Genomic DNA, 16,241 nt, shown 5'->3' on the forward strand with positions numbered 1-16,241 from the left:
GTTCTGTCAGTGCCTCTTCCATCTGGTGCTTCTCACCATGACGGCTATCACTGGCTTAGACTCGATCTTGATCTTGCACCTGCCTCCTTGCAATGGCCTCGGAAATGATCTCCCAGCTACGAGTGTCAGCCTCTCTAGTATATCGCCCACCCTCATCGACAGGTAAGGTTGTCTACAAAAATCTATTTCTCCCCTTCCCTCACACACACACACACACACACACACACACACACACAACTTGCAACACACCCTTGAGTCTCTTCACCTCATGCTCTGAGTCTGCACTTCTCAGAATGACCAACAAGCTTTCTGGCACCCAGTTCCCGTGCCTTGTCTCCCATTTATGCACCCACCACATCTTAGGACCCGACGGCACTGAATTTATATCACCGTTCCCAGGACAGTCCATGCCCTTTAACACTTCTCTGTTTATGACCTTCCTGTGCCCTCCATTTTGAGTGTCCTTCCCCAACACACACCCCTACTCACTGCCTTGTAAACAGATTTTTCCTTTAAGGATAATCTCAGATGTCTCTGCCTTGGCAAAGCCTTCCCTGACTTTCCTGCTGGTTACCTACATCCCTTCTGCATGCCCTCGATATTTAACTGCTGTAACAGTCATGCATAATCAAATTGCTGGTCATCCATTGGCATTTACGATTCTCCCATTAATGGTAGCTTCTTGAGAACGGAATCATTTTTTTCATCTCTTTGTTTCCAGCATCTCGATATTGACCCCCTGTTAGGTATAGTCACTCTGTCATTCATTGCACGCAGAGATAAATGGAAGAATGAAAATTGATTTACTTTAGTGTGATAAAGTGTTCCCATTAACTGCAGGTCTGAGAATCAGGAAACACAGCCCCAGGCATTGGTGTTGCCTGCACTTAGCCTTGTGAACTTAGACAAGTCCCTCCTCCAGGTGTTTGGTGTTTTGGTTCTTCAGTCGGAACAATGGTCAAATAATAACTAAACAACTCTCTTTTTTTTTTCTTAACAACTCTCTTAATGGGTATTAATGGCAACATGAGAAATTACATGTTTCAGTATATTTCCATGTCTAATACACAAGTTCAGTATGATGACATATATCAATGCTACATAAAATTCACTCTGGCCAAACATCTAGGTGAGTTATGTGAGATACTTTGTAATAAGTGAGTAAAAAGATGCTATATATGCAGAAAAAGATTTAAAGAATTAAACAGAACCCAGTTTATGGTCTTCTTATTAAGCCATATATATTACCAATTAACAGTCAGTAACATCCTGACTTTATAGATAGGCTTGCTTAGATTCCTTTTTTAATTTACACAAGGATTTATTTTTAAGTCAGACCTCTCCTGGGCTGTGAATTCGGGCCAGCCTGTCTTCAAACTTCTTCCCGACATTCTGAGAAATAAAGAAAAGAAACAAAGAAAGAAATTAGAGGCGAATACACTGCTTTGGTACTAGAACTCACTCTATGTTAAAATCGCTCTGAAGAAAATAATTCCAAATACAGAAAACTCTTTAGGCCCTGAGAGTTCATCACAATATTTTCTCCTGCAAGAAGAAAAAAAAAAAAAAATAGAAACAACCGAAACATCCAACAAGAGAGCAATGGTTAAATGCGTTACAGCATATTTGTGCCATGGAAACAATGCAGCAGTTATATATTCTGTGACAAGATTTGTAGCAATGTGAGCAAGCGTTTGTGTTACAATTTTATGTGAAAAAGCCAGGTGAAGAGCACGTGTACAAGATGAGGACAAGTATCTAGAAAATAAGCATAAGAAACCAGAAGTACACCTGCATACCCTTGGCTATTAAGAACCATCTTGTTTTCAGGAGTAGGAACACTGCACCCAGAACTTTTCACCCATCGGCAGACTTCCTCCGCCAGTTTCCCCTGTGGGGAGAGGATTTCAGTACTCTCATATTCCCAGCCTTACTTCATTTCTCAGAAGGTTTTTTTTTAATAACTCATGTTTGATTACCAAAGTAATTTATGTTCACTTGAAAATCTCCCTCATTTTAAAGTTCCTTAACCATGTCTGGTTTGAAGTGAAATTGGAAAGTGATTGTTCTTTCAGCGACCAAGACTTTTGGCAGCTTGCCTCTGAACAGAGCTCGGCATTACATAACTCTCAGTTTTGTAGAAAAACTTTCTAAAAGAGCCAACTTCTAGAACCCGTCATTTCAAAACGGCTCTTAAGCAGATTGTAAATGGATTTTACCACCACCGTGGTGTTACTTCCAGCGTACACACTTGGAAGCGTGATACAATTTATGGGTTGCTTTAATGCCTTGTAGTAGGTGGTGAATTCTAGGTAAACAAAGGGATCTTCCTCTCTCCCCCAAGAGGGCTGTTGGTGAAAAATTACCAACTAGAGGGAATAAAAAGAGAAGAGTAAAGCCTACTTAAGAAGAAGATGTGGGCCGGGGGATGCCCATCTTCTCGGTGAGTCAGGCAGCAGATGGGTGAATACACCTGACATGTAACACTCATCCCAGCTCTGTCATATGTTCAGAGGCTCTGGGGTCCTCACTGGTCTGAATAAATCTTGCCAGGGCCCCAGTGTAGATAGGCTTTCATACCAAATCACCTGGCATGACAATTATAGTCTGCAGGGCCTCACCCCAAACCCACTCAACTGCAATCTCTGGGGTGGGCTTCAAGATGCTGCATCTTAACAGTGTTTCTCTTCTCTCTACAGAAGAGAAATCTGAGTACCAACATGGGAACCTGACTTGCTTAAGATCACACCACTGGGTGGTAGCAGGACCTCCTGACCTCCAGGTCAGTCCTTCTCTATGGAGAAATTAGGCCTTAGGACAGACCTGTGTAAAAACAGAGGGCTGCACATTATGGGTGCCCAGGCCAGACACAAATATACCCTAAACATTGGGCTACCACCACTCCTGTCCTCCTTGGTTCACAGAGGTGTCTCTCAGAGGTTTTTAGAGGGAATGAAAGAAGAAAACTAAAAAATTGAAGCTGGGCTTCTGCAAACACATGTCTTAGAGAACTACTCACAAGGTAATCCATGAAAACAGAACTCCATTATTGAGGAAGTCACCGTATCCTTTCTTACTATCGTGAATCATCTCGAGAAGTCACTTGTCATGTGAGCCTATAAAGGCACTGAGAAGTCCTACAATAAATAAACCCATTTAACTTTCCTTATTCTTGTAATTCACTGACATATTTGACAGAAGTGTGTGTGTGTGTGTGTGTGTGAGAGAGAGAGAGATCGTTAATATTTTTGAGAAACTAGTATTCTAGAGAAACCATCTAATCGCCCAGAAGTCTCCTTAGTCAAATCCATGTCACCAACATGAGCTGGCTAGTTTGGTGGGAAAGCACTAAGCTCAGAGTCTGGAGAGCTCTCTAACACTTGCTAGTTTTGAGACCTTGGGAACATCTCTTGCCTCATCTTACAACTGAAGAAGCCGAAACTAAGAGATACATGCCTTTTCTGTCCACTCTATGGGGTTGTTTGTATGACCACACAGAACTGCCCACAGAATAGGCAGCACTATACAAGTAAAGTTCCATCATCGCTTCTCTTCTACTCCTCCTCATCCTTCTCTTCCTTCTTTCTCACATGCTCATCACTTACGAGGTCATCTCCATCCCGGAGACCTCAACCTGTCTTTAATAGCAGGGCCTTGACAAGATGACACCACGAATTTGTTGTGATACAAGTATGGCACCCAAGGGTGACCAGCTGATTCTGGAGTTGCTATCATATCAACATTCTCTTGTCATTCATGACAAACTCTCAAAGTATCGACTATAAATGGTAGTGACTCAGGGGTCAAATCTTTCTCACTGAATTACAGGTCAGTTATTCACGTAATTGATTTTCCTCTCTAGAGACACTGGCATTGCTAACACTGTTCCAGTCAAATGGCAGAGGATAGAATCATTTTCCTTGGTCTGTGTTCCAGTGGGTTGTTCTCTGATCAGCACACTTTTATCAGGAGCAACTCCTTCCCTCCTCCCTAAGGGAGGGACCATACTGTAGAGGAAGGGGATGAAGGCTAGAAATGGAGGCATCAATCTGTCACACACTGACCTTAGGGAAATAGTCACTCATGTGTGTCATTGGCCTGATGAAGTGTGACAAGGCACCATGCTTCATTCATCCCTGTGCCCCTCAATGTTTGGCACGGTTCCTGCTACCTCCTAGGTTCTCAGGAAGTATTCCTGAGTGAACAGACGAATAAATGAATGAACTATGTCCTACAATGCCCAGCATATTTTCTCTGCTTTAATGGGGCCTCCATGAGCCATCCTTCTCACCCATGATTGGCCACACCTTATCATGAGGTTGAAACATTAATACACTCAGAAAACGAGAAAGTAGACGTCCAGAAATGAATAGAACAATCTTTGGACTCTCAATGATCTCACTGTGCAGTAGGGGAAATTTATTGGGCTGCAAGTATCCCAGGGTAAGGCCATGGCAACATGGGAGGTCATTTTATTTCCCCCAATAGATTTTAAGCTCCCGGAGGGTAGGAGTCATCTTCGGTGTGGTCATCAACATCTTCATCTTCCTCTTCATCCTCATTGTGTAAACTCCATGAAGACAGGGAGTTGCATGCATTCCAAGCACTCAACACAGCCCCTGGCACATAACAGGCGCTTTTTAATCCTCAGTGAAGTGAATAATTAGTATCAAGTCTAACGTTTTCTGCCTGCTTCTTTCCAGGCACTGTGCCAAGTACTTTATGTTCATTATTTTAACAACAGGAGGAAACTAGGAGCAGAAATAGGTGCAGAAATGTCCTAAGTTGATGGAGACACACTTCTTACCTAGGCAATCTGACTCCAGAGAACATGCTCTTACCCACATCCCTCCACATTATGAATATCCACAGCTCCCTCTCATGCTTTGCTATGTCCCTCATGGTTCCTTGTGGGATGAGTGGCAAATGTCAAGTACATGAAAGGACAAGTTTCCAAACCATATTAACAGCCTTGGACTGTTGACTATACCTATCCCTGCACTCCAACTGTCTGACACCAAACGAAGGTTAATAAAGGAACAGACACAGGATTAACCAGATAAGCATGCCAATCTTAAACCCTGCCCAGTCAGGCAGCTAACAAGATTTTTATTGACAGGAAAATAAAGACTTCAGAGAGAAATATGATGCATTCTGCCCTGTCTTTAAGTGGAAAATGAGTTGGTCCAGGGACGTAACAGATCATTTCCCCTTTCAAAGACACTCTCTCTAGTTTCTCTCCAGTGATACTGATGCAACCAAGCAAACAGCAGGACCACTGGTTCAACTGGGACAGGGGGACAAAAAGCCACTGAGACAGGGGGACAAAAAGCATGATGGATGGGGACAAAAGGGAGGAGCTACACAGCTTCCTAGGCCTGGAGAATGCCCATGCCACTGGGAGGGACATCTCTGTATGTGCCAAGAAGTGTGCTGAGCATTTTCCCCTTGAAATGCAAACAAGAATGTACCTGGGCAAGGGCTAACATCTAGTGCCGAGCAATATTAAATAGAAAAATATTAAATAGCAAAGCCTCCTATTCTCAATAATTATATTTAATTCATGTCAACAAATATCTACTAGTCACCTACTCCGAGCCTGGCCCTGCGTTAGGGATTTATTTCCTTTATTCCTGAATTACCTAATAATAGTAGAAACACCTAATAGTATGTGACACTTTGCAATTTACAATGTGCTGTTAACATCTGCTCATTTTGATTTGGTACCCAGGCAATGGGATAAGCACAGCAGAATTCACTATGCCTGTTTTACAGTTGAGGACACCAGGGTTCAGAGAAGAGCCACTAAGAGCTCCCACTTATTGGGTGCTCAACCTATGCCAGGCATCAAGCAAAGAAGTCTGCATACGTTATTTTTACAACGACCCTGTAAGGTAGTTACTTTATTATCTCCACTGTACAAAAAAACTGAGGCCTTAAGTTTCCCAAAGTTGCTCAAATAGTAGGTGACAAAGTTGGTATTTAAACAAAGGAAGTCCTATACCCTTGCTCTGAAATCCAAGGCTCTTCTGTCTTCAGAGGTTAAATAATTAGCCTAACATCATGCAAACTGTGAAAGGTAAGGCTCTCCTCCTACTACAGCTCTTTCCTTTATTCCTGCTGCTTGAGGAAGTTATTAATATTGGAAAGGGTCCCTGCTTTAAAGGCATTTGTCATCTGGTAAGGGAGACAAGACAAACGTAATACAGAGATGATATCAAGGCAGGGCCAAAGTCTAGCTTTTCCTCAATTAATAAGATCTCCAGGCATAAAATACTGTTTGTGTTCAGAACAGAAAGAAAATCAATAGGTATGCAGTCGACTACGAGCAAACCTTCCTTGAGAATTTAGTTGCACTAATATTTCACTTGCCTTGGTGGAGGCATCTGTCCCTAGGGAATACTTAGATGCCGCCCACACCTCCTTGCCCGGTTGCATTTAGGAAGAGCCATGTGATTCATTTTGGATAATAGGTTGCAGTTGGAGGTGACATGTATCACTTCCCAATGGAAACAGAAAGAGCACGCGAACTTTCTACATGCCCTTTTTTCCCAGCAACATTCCAGGTTATGAGGGCCTTATCAGCCTATGTTCCTGAGTTTCTTTGAGGAAAAAAGCCTCCTGCTGAACTTCACTGGATATTTATTCTGGAGGAGAAATCACTCTGTTGTGTGTTAGCCCCTGCAACTGGAGGTAAATTTGTTGCTGCAGCAAAACGTAGCCTATCCTAACTAATGCAGAGGGATGAAGCCATTTAAAAGGAGAACACACCAAAGAAAGGTTGGGATTTAAGTTATGCCTCAGAAATTCTACACAGGGGTAGGTGAACATGGGAGGCTGGAAGTCCAGAAGAGAGAACAGCCCCCAACACTTAGCAGAGGGTGTGTGTTGGGAACCAGGATTGGCTATAATGGGATTGGGGAAATAGGGTAAGGCCAGAAAGAGCTCTCAGTGCCACACCCGAGGGTTAGAATGATAGCTTGATGAGGCTGGGAAGTGCCTTAAAGATCATCTTGTAGTTGAAAAGATATAATCTTGTCATTGCTTATTATCTAATTATAAATCATGACAATGGTGCTGAGCAAGAAGCACAGAGCACTTTGCGGCCCATAAGAGAATGCCGTGGTCAAGTTTGTTGGATAGAGGAAGACTTCCAGGAAGCACTGGGAAGCTGAAAACCAAGGACGAAGCTAAACAGAAAAGTAGCAGTACATCCCAGGCAGAGAGAGAGGCAGTCTGCAAATGCCAGGAGGAAAGGGCAGGACATTGACAGTGCGGAGAGACAGAGTCGGGGAAGATGAGACTGAAGAGGATGGTTTCCCATTCCTTGCCACGACCTACCAGGCTGCAATAACAGCCCCATTGAGAGCGACAGGGAGGCCCTGGCCAGGTTGCAGGAGCGAGGGCAAAAACGAGCCGTAGATGTGACAGCAAACTAGCTGACCCATGGGGGAACAGATGTGAGGGAGGTCAGACAGCATGGGAACAGTTAGGAGCTACTGGGCTTATCCAGGGAGGGGGTGGCAATGGTTTGGTTAGGGGGCTGGAGGGAAAGGTGGGAAGAAGGGGATGGATCTGAATGATGTACATGAAGTTACAAGGTCGATTGGGAATGGAGGGTGAGGGAGAGGAGGGGCCAAGGATATCTTCTAGTTGTACAATCGCACAATTGTGCAGATGGTGTTGATGTTGACTGAAGTAGTAGAAAAGAGAGAAGAAGCCATGTTTGTGGAGAGGGAAGATAGTTAGGTTTTGAGCCAGTTGGAAGAATCCAGATGGCGCTGTATAGATGCCAGCCATCCAGGAGGGCCTGGGGATTGAGGAGAAATGGGTCCCTTCCCAGACTCCCGATCAGAAGAGTGGGAACAAAGCTGTTACACTCACCCTGCTGGCCACATTTCCAATGAGCTGACTCAAAGATCAGAGCTACAGTGTTTGACCCTTTAATCTTCTCAGTTTTGCACATTTTATGCTTTATTAAGCCCCAGTTCAGCAGTTGACTTAAGATCCATAATAAGAACTTTTTACAGGAATAGACACACAGAGATCATACTGAACTTGGGCGCTAGGGCACAGTTAAGCATCTGGGGGTTTCCACTGTTTACAGGAGAATCCCATCAACATCCCAGAGGAACACAGGATTTCAAGGCTCAGGAGGAGGAATAATTGCTTCTGGCTGGGAACATTAAGGAAGAATTTGCTGTGAAATTTGCATTTGAGTTGCATCTTGGAGGATGAGTATGATTTAAACAGATGGAGATAGAAAGGAAGAGTTTCAGCAAAGGCAACAAGGAGGTAGGTAGAAGATATGTTTCCTCTCCTGGGCATCCTCCATTTTGGTGCCTTGTCCTGAGCACAGAGCCCTTATGATCCTTAGTTGGCAAGAGTGATTGCCACCTGGAAAGGGGGCTTCTGATCAATCTGGGGGTGACTCCACCGGCTGAAGCGAAGTGGCTGAAGACAGGAAAGGCAACACAGAAAAGTCATTTCATTGTCCACCCACGTTCCTCTCTTCTACATCCACACATGTACCCTGAGCCCTAGAGTGCCTGTCCATTATCCCCTACGTACACACCCCCGCTGTCCTCTGTCTCCCTTTAAATATGCTGTTTCTTCTGCCAGAAATGCTTTCCCTCCTCCATCATCGTCTGTCCAAAGTTTCCATATCCTCCGTGAGCAACTCAAAGGCTAGACCAGTACTCCTCCTTCCTTCTCCAGCCGGAGGTGATGCTTCCCTTGGGGCAGCTTCCCTGCACCTCTCATTCGGTACCTCTTACTTTCTGAGCCTACATTCAGCTTCTTTGGGGTCATGCTTTGATGCTCCTTGGGGCAGGGACTATATCTGGCTCCTCTTTGGAGACCCGGAACAGCCTAGGACATGCATGAGAGCTCCACACTGGTAAGACAGAGGACAGAGCCTGAATCTAGAACTCCTGGGTCCACTTTCCAGTTTTGACTGAGTTGCAAAATACACAGGAGCAATGCAAAGCCAATTACACTCACGGAAGAATTTTATTCCATAGCCTGAAACCATGAGAGTGAAACTTTGAGCACCTCAAGGCTCTAGAGCTAAATTTGTTATTGCTTCGTCTGAATCTCACAGCTTTATCTCGTGGGACAAATTGCTTCCTGCCAATATATTGGTAGTTTCTCGAGGACCCAATATGCTCCACCTGGTGGTAGAGGAAAGATGACTGTGACAAAAAAAGTGTTCCTCTGCCCAAGCTGAAGTCCAAAAGCTACTGTGTGAAGGTGCCTGGGCACACCTGTGCATGTGTGTGCACATGTGACCAAGGGCATGGGCAGAGATGTGGGTGTGGACGTGAGCATATGTCATGGCCTTACCAGCTCAATCCTCTATTTCAGAAAATTTTTGCAGAGATGATGAGTGATGAGACACAGAAAGAGGGAGAGAGATCTATTCTCCAGGGGTAATCGTGTTACTGAATACCACCAGCAGTCATTGTGTTTATCTTTCTCATTTATCCAAACCCCAAACAGCCCTCTGCAGCAAATCGCATTTCAGCAGAGAAGATCATTCTGTCTGTAGCATAAACTTCTCACTGCATCTCTCTCAGGAGCGGCCTCTCTAGGTAAATATAAATCTATTCTAATGGCAACATTTGCAGAAGTAATGTTATTTGCCCTGATTTAGAGAAAACACAACATAGGCTCTGGCAAAGCTGATCTTTTTTCCTTAGAAATTAATCAAAAGCACATAATTCAGAGGCAACACGAATGTTCCATTGGTAGAGTGGAGCACTGGTGTGTATGTGTGTGTGTGTGTGCACGCGCGTGCATGTGTGTGTGTGTGTGTGGCGGGAGGGGTGGGGACTGTGATGAATTATTCCAGCCTTCTAACTCCTCCTCTGGGGAAGAGGAGTGGGCTTCCCTTTTGTTTCCTGTCATGCAAGTGGCTTCTGGAGACCCAGTTCATGAGATTCATAGAGTTGAGAGAGTTCAAATGGCTATTTTTCACTGAAGGACCAAGAAGCTGTACATTTTGCCCCAAGGGAATATAAAAGGTCAATCCATCAGTGACCTCTGGTGCCTCTGCAGGAAAGCCTCTGAAGGTACCGAAGCAGGCAACTATCTGGTGGGGAGAGGGGAGAAGGCAGCAGGGGAGATAGGGTTTAATGCTCACAGCACTGTGGGAGAAGGTGGGGGAGGGAAGGCACTACCTTTCAGGGTCCATTCCACTGCTAGCCCCTGAGGACAGGGAGACAGAATTTGTAATCAATGATTTTTTTTTTAAATTACAGTACAGCCCTGTTTTAAAGTGCCATTCACTGCAACCAGGACAGTAAGGCATCATGGTTCCAGAGTCAGACTTACTATCCTCAAATCTCACTTGTACCACTTACAAACTAGGTGATCCTGGGCTAGTTACTTAGCCTTCCTATGCCTCAATTTCCTCATTTGTAAACTGATTTGATAAGAGTTGTGAGGTTTAAATGAGTTGATGCATGCAAAGGACTTAGAAGGGCATCTGGTACAGTAAGCACATGTGCTAACTATCATATATTGTTATCGTTATTTGCAGTATTGATTAAACCATCATGTGAACCTCTTGCTGGCCCATGCTCCTGTGACAACCACATGACAGGAGACAATCAAATTTGTGGATTTGCAAACCCCATAGGTGACAAAAACAAAAAACAAGCAAACAAAACAAAACAAAACAAAACAAAAGCTCAAAGAGCTCAGGTTGGGAGGGTGGTAAGAGTTAATCCATCCATCCCTTCACAGTCTAAGATCTCTCTGGATCCAGGCCAAAGACTTGCTGAAGCATTCTATTTTTCTTGGGTTGGTTGTTAAAAATCAGCTTTTATTGTCAGAGGCCATTTTCCATCTTCTGAGCAGAAGCAGGCTTCTAACTACATTTAGTGTTGGAAGGAGAATACGATGGAGAATCAAGTCCAAATTTAACATCAGTGGGTCATGTGATTTGTCCAATTCCCTTCTCCCCCTACATGGCTTCAGTTTCCCCATCTGTACAACGAGGAGATAGCACCAATGGCCTCTAAAGAATCATCCAGCATCACCTGCAGTGCATTTACAGCCCTGGTCCTCTGGCTAGACTCAGTGTGGTAAGAGACTTTGGCATGGGCAACTCCTTGGGGGTCACCACTGGCCCAGGACTCAGACCAGAGAGGTGAGCAGAGTCATGACCTTTTGGCTGTTTGTATCTGAGTGGTTTGGTTTGTGTCTCAGCAGACAGTGGAATCATAATGACCATGAGCCTCCTGACTGATCCTTACTTCAGTGCTTTTATAGTGAGACCCGTAACAATGACCAAAGTAGAGGAACAGGCTTCTGTGGATCAGCCACTTCCCTCCAGAGGGCTGGTGATTATCAGACTTCTTCACTGTGTGACTCTCCAAGAGCCCCTAGAGTGCCTGGGCTCTGGTAATCTCACCTTCCAGAAGACACCGCTCATGGCACAGGCCTCGCCACTACCAACAGCCTCTGGGAACTCGGCACTTCGTCTCCGTCTTGTACTATGGCCCTTGTCAGTCCCGGAGCTGGTGACCACCCTTGTAGAGCTGAGGCTGGCCCAGCTTCCCCTGCATTTCTGTTCCTTGAAACCACTGGTTTCTCCTCCATTGCAATTTCAGAGCAGAGTCTGAGGAAGCCCATGTCTCAAATGCAGCATGGGCACTGCCATCTAGATAAGGCAAGAGGATTGAATATGTTCTCAGCTATCAGAGAGTGGATCATTCAATAAATCTTCTAATAAGGATGGAGTACTTGCCATGTACTACTAACAGTAGGGGAACTTTGGAATGTGAACCCGTACTCGATATTGTGGAGACCCTTCACACTTTTTATCTCTTCAAAATTTATAGTAACCTTATAGAAGAGTTTCTAGTCTTCTATACGAAGTCTCCAAAAGCATTAAGAACATCACCAGGACTTAACCCAGAGATATTACAACACAAAATACAAAGAGGCAGAAAGCGTGGCCTCTGCCTCATAGAATGCACATCCTGTTGGAGAAACAGGATGTGGGCTCTACTTGGCTTTGTCCTGTGCTGCTATTTGATGTTTTAATTCCTTTGATAGATAAGATAATATACTATGCAGATTATGAGATATGAGAGTCCACTCGCTGGAGCCTAGAGAAGTGGGGAAAGCTGAATGGGCTTTTAGGCAAGCTTTGCAGGATGGAGAGGGATGCTCTCAGCAAGAGGAAACAAGATTAGGTGAGAGAAATAGCATGAGCAAAGGCCACCCAACTGGGCCATTCAAGATCCCATTTCCTTCTAGTTATCTTGGACTGAGGATGCTGATTTGGCTCATGAAAAAGGAGTTCAGAAGCAAATGCTGGGGTATTCCCTCTTGTTCAGAGCTACTGCTGGCCTGGAGAACAAGGGCTGTCTGCATAGAAATGTGTTCCGGGAAAGAGTACTAAGAAAAGGTCTTAATGATATGTGATAAGGCTCAAATTAAAGTCAAGTGGGATATTCCTAAGAGGCAGCTCTTTAAACATTTGCAGCAAATGTCACTAGTGGTAGAAAATATAAAGTCGCACTCCCAATATGTTTACCTGTTTGGATTTTTAAAATTTTATGCCATGCTTGTGTGATTCTAAAATATACCCATGTTTATTTCAATTGACCTGTTTAATAATTCCACAGACATTTGTTGAGCCCCTATTCTGTGCTGGGAACTGTCCTGGGCACTGGGGGGAAAGCAGTGAATACACAACAGTTCCCATCCTCATGACATTGCATTCCAGAGTTTCTTCTCACATTTTGGTAGAAAGTGATAGTTCCTTGGAGATGTAGACATCCATCTTGAGCTTCCTGTATTCCCAACACCTTGCCTGTGGGCATAAGATGAATCTTGGATTAAAGAGGGGTCTGTAAGCAAGGTGAAAGGAGAAATGCCCTCTTGGTAGGCAGCAAAGAGTATCTGATACCTTGGCTTCCTCTTACATGTTGAATTTCAAGATGGAGCTATTAATAAATGTAAAATGAAAGCTCCTGTGTTTTGATTGCCTCCTACCTGACAAACACTGTCCTTGGCACAGTAAAAGCCATTAATTCTACTTGGCCCCAACCCTATGTTTTCTTCAAAATCCCTCTCATATCCTAAGATTACTTGTTGATTACTGCTTGTTTATTGTGTTGCCTCCCCAGTTAGAATACAAGCTCTAAGAGAGCAACACTCATGTTTGCCTTGTTCATTGTCCCAACATCTAGCACAGCACATGGCAGGTAATTGGTTCCTAATGAATATTTTTGAAGAAGTAAATAAATGAGCTCCGTTACAAGATGAGAGACTTTCCCAATTCTTCTATAGCCATTCTTCCCATCTTGCATTTGCCGATAAAGGCTAGGTAACTCTCTCAAGGTCACTTGAGGAGCATGGGACACAATCGAACTTTAAACTTAGTCTGTCAGATTCCACATCTTTGCTCTTGTCCCCACTGCTATAAACCCTTGTCCTTGTAAGAAGGCACCCTTTGATTTAATGATTTCTCTTCTTAGACAACTACAAACAAGTAACTGCAAATTGTAGCCATTCTTTCAGTCTCCTCTGCTCGTGCTCTTTTCCTGGGTTAGAACCTTCTCTATCCCTCTGTGCAGAGCTTCCCCCAACATATACACATCCATGTCCAGAGTTCAGTTAGCACACCCACCTTTCTGAAGTCATCAATCACTCTATTCCCTGCCTCCACTGTTACACCCTCTACCTGTAGCTTAATTATCCCCACACCTAGACCTAATCTCCCCATGGAGAATGAAAATCCTCATGGGTCAGGAATACCCCATCACCTTGGGAGGCCACATAGAATAATGGTAAAACCTCAGATTCTAGGACCAGACTAGCTGTATGCAAACCCCAGCTCTTCCTCTTGCGGACTGTGTGATCTCAGGCAAGTTTCTTCACTTCTGTGGGCCTCAGTTTCCTCATCCATAAAGCAGGAATAATAATGGTATGTAGGGTTGTTGTAAAGGTGAGTTAATATGTGTAAAACTTAATGTGAAGTACACAGTAAGAGCATGTAGATGTCAACTATCCCTTCTCACTTATCTTCTTTTCCTTTTCCAACTGTGCCAGGCACCTAAAGAATATTTTTAAATTCCTACTAACATGAATCTGCTAATTCTCTGGCCACCTCCTCAGTGTGTAGTATTTCCCCCCTACTTCACTGCAAATTCTGAGGACAGGCATTGCTAGTGTTTTCTCCTTCCTCCCTTTCAGGGTCTATCATAGTGGGAAGAACTCAACAGGTACTTAATAAATCTTTATGGAAATGAACAAACCAAAAAGTCCTTGGGTTTTGGGGGAAAATTCTCATTTGATTTTCTTTTCTGCCTTTCCTCTCTCCTTTAATTGCACACCTCTTCTTTCTTCCTGAAATCAGATTAAGCCCCACTGAGCCTAAACCAATAGTGTTTCACGTCATTTTCCTAATGGATATGAATTGACTGTAATCTTTTTGTTTTGTGGCCACTGGCAGTTGGTCAGGCAGGTGACTGAGATGTAGATTTTAATCACTCCCAAAATATAGTATTAGCTTACAAAATGTCAGCCCTCCACTGCACTGGAGAGTCATTTATGATGACATTGCAGCTGAAGGAAAGCGCCCCAAGAAACCTTAATTGGCCTTCAGCTGATTTTAGGAACCAGGCCTTCCTTGTAATTTGCTGCAAAACTCATACAATTCTCTGAAATAAGATCAGTCATGGGACACTGCAGTGAGAACATTACAGAAAATAGCTCAAGGACAGATCTGTGCACCACAAATTCATTAGGAAGCTACCACCAGACCCAACCTCCAATGTACTTATCTTTGGGAAGAACTCATTTCTTGTCAAGACTTGACTTTGAAAGGCAATGGGAAGAGGTGGTCCCAACAAGATTTCTCAGCTGCCATTTAATCCACACTCAAGGGAACCCAAACAGCAATATTGATAACAACAGAAAACAGGAAAGCTGATTTCCTTTGGGCAGAAAACGGTTTTCCCAAAAAGATGCATCTGAAATGGAAATTGAAAACATGAGAGTATTTCAGCTGAGGACATTCCAAGTGGTACCTGCATTCACACACATACAGTAGATCTTATTAACTTAGAACAGGGCTGGCAAATGGGTGCCATTTTGCATAACGTTTCTCTCTTTTTTAAAAAAATTTTTGTTTGTTTTTGAGAGACAGAGCATGAGCAGAGGAGGGGCAGAGAGAAAGGGGGACAGAGGATCCAAAGCAGGCTCCACTCTGACAGTAGCAAGCCTGATGCGGGGCTTGAACTCACGAACTGTGAGATCATGACCTGAGCCAAAGTCGGACGCTCAACTGACTGAGCCATCCCGGTGCCCCTTGCATAACATTTCTGATGAATTATAGTGGCTGCTAAAAACACCATATCCAAAAGGATTCTTCTGTTGCATTTCAGCTCAACAAGAAAGAATGCGGTAATCATTCAGCAATGTCTGCTGTGGCAGAGGAAGTGAAACCCATGTATTAAAGGGTTGCCATCCTCAACTTGGAATCATGGGGGCAGGATGGATTTCTGATGCAAGTGTAGAAATATCTATAAACCTCTGTTTCATTATTATTTTCCATTATTGCTTTTTATTGCAGACAGTAGCATAAATCATAAATATGAATATCCAAAGTTGGAGCACTTATTTCAAAGTTTCTAATCAGTGGGCTCTCCCATTCTCTGTTTCCTTTTCATGAGAGCCATTTTGACAAGTTTGCCAGTGAGAGAAACAGGTCTATGCTGAGGAGGTATTTTATGGTAATAAAGGAGAGGAACTTAAATGCCAGTGTCGCTCATGACAAACAACTCCCTGAGTAAGACTTCCTTGAAGCAAACTTCATACACCCACCCCCTATTTCCATAGTGGGTTTAGGAAGGCCCATAAAAGAGAGGTCTCGCTCATTCTCACCAATTACTGGAAGAATCAGCTGGTGAGTAACTTACCTGTCCCCTGGAACTTGAGATCTGTGTCATTGGTTCAGAACAGTCGAAGGGTACAGGGGGGAGAAAAGATCATGTCACCAAAGGTAACTCAGGCTCCCTGCTGACACTGCCCCCAGCATTGGCTCTGACAGACATTTGGCAAATCCACCCTCCAGTACTGTTCTCAGTGACAGCTTGAGAGGGGGCTGGGGCAACCTTCACTTTCTCTAGAGGAGTCAATGCAGCAAGAGTCAACCTCTTTGCACATTTTATGGGGATCTGCAGTCTGATGGAAAAGGCATCATGGATTCAGGACAAGGG

The 16,241-nt window shown here is 43.9% G+C and overlaps 1 long non-coding RNA gene across 1 annotated transcript; it reads right to left on the reverse strand.

Moving 5' to 3' along the window:
* Positions 1–1,015: 1,015 nt before the first annotated feature.
* On the reverse strand, positions 1,016–15,026 carry LOC132684897 (uncharacterized). Its single transcript, XR_009612858.3, has 3 exons — positions 12,551–15,026; positions 11,420–11,668; positions 1,016–1,392 (listed from the first exon to the last, which is right to left on the reverse strand). It is a non-coding gene; the product is annotated as an uncharacterized LOC132684897 (long non-coding RNA).
* Positions 15,027–16,241: the final 1,215 nt, after the last annotated feature.

Source organism: Panthera onca, chromosome D2 (assembly GCF_046562875.1).
Source record: "Panthera onca isolate mPanOnc1 chromosome D2, mPanOnc1 haplotype 2, whole genome shotgun sequence".
NCBI lineage: Eukaryota > Metazoa > Chordata > Mammalia > Carnivora > Felidae > Panthera > Panthera onca.